Source organism: Cryptomeria japonica, chromosome 2, assembly GCF_030272615.1.
Source record: "Cryptomeria japonica chromosome 2, Sugi_1.0, whole genome shotgun sequence".
NCBI lineage: Eukaryota > Viridiplantae > Streptophyta > Pinopsida > Cupressales > Cupressaceae > Cryptomeria > Cryptomeria japonica.
In genome coordinates, this window is record NC_081406.1 from 431,797,389 (window position 1) to 431,802,518 (window position 5,130).

A 5,130-nucleotide genomic window follows, 5' to 3' on the forward strand; every position below is an offset into this window, starting at 1 on the left:
GAATGCCATGATTGGGTGCATGCCCTTTTTGGGAGAGGCCGAGTCTCTATCCAGTCGAGTTCGCATGCCCCCGATTGCACGCGTGGCATCGTCCCAGCGATCCGTCGGTTCTACGATGGGAAGTTGGGACTGCTGCAACCCCCCATTATGTCTCCCAGGGGAACAACATGTCGCTTGGAGCGTTCCCCGCCGCCGACGAGTGCACTCTCGAGCGATCGCTCGTGGGGCAGGACCCATCCTCCGACTGTAGGGTTCTCTCAAGGTGACATCCTCTTGTGCGATGCAATGGGGCAGGGACACGCACCCTTCCAGTGCTCCCTTGCACTAGCGGATGGTTCATGTCAAAAACCCTACATCAGTGCGACCCGCACCAAGAATTCAAAAACATTGAAGCGTGGCCTAGGCGCCTTTGTGCGTTTGGGTCGCCAGAAAAAAAAACATGAATAAGATAAAAACATGACTCTCGGCAACAGATATCTCAGCTCTCACCATGATGAAGAATGTAGCAAAATGTGATACTTAGTGTGAATTGTAGAATCCTGTGAATCATCGATTCTTTGAATGCAAGTTGCGCTTGAGGCCTCGATCGAGGGCACGCTTGCTTGTGCGTCGCACTCCAAAATCGCCCTCCCACACGGAGGAGCGGAGATGGCTGTCCATGCCCGCTAGCGGTGTGGTTGGCTGAAATGAGCATGAGGTCCCTCACCTCGTCGCGATGAGCGGTGGCCTATGCAGGTCGGTGTTGGTTTGTGCGGGTCGAGCGAGGCCAAGTGTGGAACTTCAACCGGGCCACAGCGGCCTGCTAGCGTGCGGGTAAAATGTGCTTGGCCCCTTTGCCGCATCCCCAAGTTAGGCATGAATACCCACTGAGTTTAAGCATATCACTAAGCAGAGGAAAAGAAACTTACCAGGATTCCCCTAGTAATGGCGAGTGAACCGGGAAGAGCCCAGCATGAAAATTAGTGGCTTCACCTGCCGAATTGTAGTCTGTAGAAGCGTCCTCAGTGACGGATCGGGCCCAAGTCTCCTGGAAGGGGGCACCAGAGAGGGTGAGAGCCCCATCGGGCATGGACCTTGCCGCACCATGAGGCGCTGTCAGTGAGTCAGGTTGTTTGGGAATGCAGCCCTAATCGGGTGGTAAATTCTGTCCAAGGCTAAATACGGGCGAGAGACCGATAGCGAACAAGTAACGCGAGGGAAAGATGAAAAGGACTTTGAAAAGAGAGTTAAAGAGTGCTTGAAATTGCCAAGAGGGAAGCGGATGGAGGCCGGCGATGCACCCCGGTTGGATGTGGAACGGCGTCATCCGGTTCACCACTCGGCTCAGGGGGCATGCTAGCGCGGGCCGTTGTGGCGGCACAAGCCCAACCTTCTGGTCACACTATACCTCCATCACAGTGGTCGAGGAGCAAAGCACGCACCTACCAGGGTGGGCTCTCAGGCACCTGCGTGCTCGTGGCACTGGCCAGTGGGCTTTCCATCTGACCCATCTTGAAACACGGACCAAGGAGTCTAACATGTGTGCGGGTCGACGGGTTGGGAAACCCGCGAGGTGCAAGGAAGCTGACTGTCGAGTCCCCCTCTCGGGGGGTGCACCGCCGACCGACCCTGATCTTTTGTGAAGGGTTCGAGTGCGAGCACACCTATTGGGACCCGAAAGATGGTGAACTATGTCTGAGCATGGCGAAGCCAGAGGAAACTCTGGTGGAGGCCCGCAGTGATACTGACGTGCAAATCGTTCGTCTGACTAATGTGCAAGTTTTATCGGGTAAAGGAAATGATTAGAGGCATCGGGGGCGTAACGCCCTCAACCTATTCTCAAACTTTAAATAGGTAAGGCAGTGCGGCTGCTCCATTGAGCCGTGCCACCGAATCGTGAGCTCCAAGTGGGCCATTTTTGGTAAGCAGAACGGGCAATGCAGGATGAATCGAAAGCTGAGTTACGGTGCCAAATTGCACGCTAACCCAGATCCAACAAAGGGTGTTGGTTGATTAAGACAGCAGGACGGTGGTCATGGAAGTTGAAATCCGTCAAGGAGTGTGTAACAATTCACCTACCGAATCAACTAGCCCCGAAAATGGATGGCGCTGAAGCGCGCAACCTATACTCGGCCGTCGGGGCAAGTTCCAGGCTCCAATGAGTAGGAGGACACAGGGGTTGTTGCGAAACCTTGGGTGTGAGCCTGGATGGACCGGCCCCTGGTGTAGATCTTGGTGGTAGTAGCAAGTATTCAAATGAGAACTTTAAAGACTAAAGTGGGGAAAGGTTCCATGTGAACAGCACTTGGACATGGGTTAGTCAATCCTAAGAGATGGGGAAGCCCTATTTCAAGGGTGCACTTTGTGTGATCATCGAAAGGGAATCAGGTTAATATTCCTGAATCGGGACATGGCAGCGGACGACAACGTTAGGAAATCTAGAGACATCGGCAGGGGCCCCGGGAAGAGTTATCTTTTCTTTTTAACAGCCTACCCACCCTGAAATCGGTTCAATCGGAGATAGGGTCCAGCGGCTGGAAGAGCACTACACGTCCCACGGTGTCTGGTGCGCCTTCGGTGGCCCTTGAAAATCTCGAGGACCGAGTACCATTCATGCCCGGTTGTACTCATAACCGCATCAGGTCTCCAAGGTGAACAACCTCTGGTCAATAGAATAATGTATGTAAGGGAAGTCAGCAAAATGGATCTGTAACTTTAGGAAAAGGATTGGCTCTGAGGGTTGGGCCTAGGGGTCTGCACCTCGAACTTGTGGGCTATTGGTGGCCTGCCTGAGCTACTCCTGTGGCGAGGATGGGCCATCGCATGTCGATCAGGTGACAGACGCAGGGCGCTCCCTTCGAGGGGCTTTCCCTAGGCAGCGAACAGCTGACTCAAAACTGGTATGGACAAGGGGAATCTGACTATTTAATTAAAACAAAGCATTGCGATGGTCCCTGCGGATGCTGACGCAATGTGATTTCCGCCCAGTGCTCTGAATGTCAAAGTGAAGAAATTCAACCAAGCACGGGTAAATGGCGGGAGTAACTATGACTCTCTTAAGGTAGCCAAATGCCTCATCATCTAATTAGTGATGCACATGAATGGATTAACGAGATTCCCACTATCCCTATCTACTATCTAGCAAAACCATAGCCAAGGGAACGGGCTTGGTGAAATTAGTAGGGAAAGAAGACCCTGTTGAGCTTGACTCTAGTCCAACTTTGTGAAATGACTTGAGAGGTGTAGAATAAGTGGAAGCCGTTTCGGCGCAAGTGAAATACCACTACTTTTAACATTATTTTACTTATTCCGTGAGGTGGAGATGGGGCAATGCCCCTATTTTTGGCCTTAAGGTGCGTCTAGGCACCCCGATCCACGTGGAAGACATTGTCAGGTGGGGAGTTTGGCTGGGGTGGCACATCTGTTAAAAGATAACACAGGTGTCCTAAGATGAGCTCAACAAGAACAGAAATCTCGTGTGGAACAAAAGGGTAAAATCTCATTTGATTTTGATTTTCAGTACGAATACAAACCATGAAAGCGTGGCTTATCGATCCTTTAGACTTTCAGAATTTGAAGCTAGAGGTGTCAGAAAAGTTACCATAGGGATAACTAGCTTGTGGCAGCCAAGCGTTCATATTGACGTTGCTTTTTGATCCTTCGATGTCGGCTCTTCCTATCATTGTGAAGCAGAATTCACCAAGTGTTGGATTGTTCACCCACCAATAGGGAACGTGAGCTGGGTTTAGACCATCGTGAGACAGGTTAGTTTTACCCTACTGATGATCCACACCGTGATAGTAATTCAACTTAGTACGAGAGGAACTATTGATTCACACATTTGGTCATCACGCTTGGTTGAAAAGCCAGTGGCGCGAAGCTACCATGTGTTGGATTATGACTGAATGCCTCTAAGTCAGAATCCATGCTAGATGTGGCGCATCTCTCTCTCCGGCTACATCGCGACCCCTAGTAGGGGTTCTCTTGCACCCCCAGGGGCCCGTGTCATTGGCTACCTTTGATTGGCGCAACCGCCTGGTCAGAGCAACCTTGGATAACAATTTCAAGCTATCGGCGAGAAGAATCTTTTGCAGATGACTTAAATAAGTGACGGGGTATTGTAAGTGGTAGAGTGGCCTTGCTGCCATGATCCACTGAGATTCAGCCCTTTGTTGCCTCTCTTTTTTTTGGCTTTGTCTTAGGTGGGGTTTACAGTTCTAACCCTCTTTGTTGCTCGCTGACCCGAATCTCTCTCTCCAAAGTCCCCTGAGGTGGGGTTCCTCTACCAGTGCCAAGTACCAAGCGGGGTTGCTGACGATGTGGCCCTTCGCTGACCTTTTCTTTGCCTAAGGGTTGAGCACGGTTTGTGGCACACTCTTTTCTTCCCTATATGCCAAGTGTGGATGAAAATGATGCGACCCTGGGTCTGCCTTTCTGTCAAAGGACTGAGTGGGGTTTTCCAAGCTCCGAAGAGGGGTTTCTCATCCGGGTGCCAAGCTGGGCAACACTTGGGCCACATTTTTTTCGTCCAAATGCTGGGCGGGGCTCCGAAGAGGGGTTTCTCATCCGAGGGCAAAGCTGGGCAACCCTTGGGCCGCATTTTTTTCGTCCAAGTGCTGGGTGGGGCTTCGAAGAGGGGTTTCTCATCCGGGGGCTGCATTGTTTTTGTCTAAGTGCTGGGCGGGGCTCTGAAGAGGAGTTTCTCATCGGGGGGTCGCATTTTTTTTGTCCAAGTGCTGTGCGGGGCTCTGAAGAGGGGTTTCTCATCCGGGGGCCAAGCTGGGCAACCCTTGGGCCGCATTTTTTTCATCCAAGTGCTGGGCGGGGCTTCGAAGAGGCGTTTCTCATCCGGGGGCTGCATTTTTTTCTTCCAAGTGCTGGGCGGGGCTCGGAAGAGGGGTTTCTCATTCGGGGGCTGCATTTTTTTTGTCCAAGTGCTGGGCGAGGCTCCGAAGAGGGGTTTCTCATCCGGGGGCCGCATTTTTTTTGTCCAAGTGCTGGGCGGGGCTCCGAAGAGTGGGGCTGCCTCGGTCAGAAGTGGAAGTGGGGTTTCGGGCATTACCCTCGAGCCACCTTTCCGTCTGAGAGTTTAGTGAGGCTTTTTACCATTGCAGCTCCCCATGTCCGAAGTGGGGATTTCTAGGTAGGGGC

At 52.1% G+C, this 5,130-nt stretch overlaps 2 non-coding genes across 2 annotated transcripts; both read left to right on the top strand.

The window, feature by feature from the left end:
- Positions 1-458: 458 nt before the first annotated feature.
- LOC131031763 (5.8S ribosomal RNA) lies at positions 459-612 on the top strand. Its single transcript, XR_009103179.2, has one exon. It is a non-coding gene; the product is annotated as a 5.8S ribosomal RNA (ribosomal RNA).
- Positions 613-839: 227 nt separating this feature from the next.
- On the top strand, positions 840-4,165 carry LOC131031910 (28S ribosomal RNA). The gene has a single exon (XR_009103320.2). It is a non-coding gene; the product is annotated as a 28S ribosomal RNA (ribosomal RNA).
- The last annotated feature ends 965 nt before the right edge of the window (positions 4,166-5,130 follow it).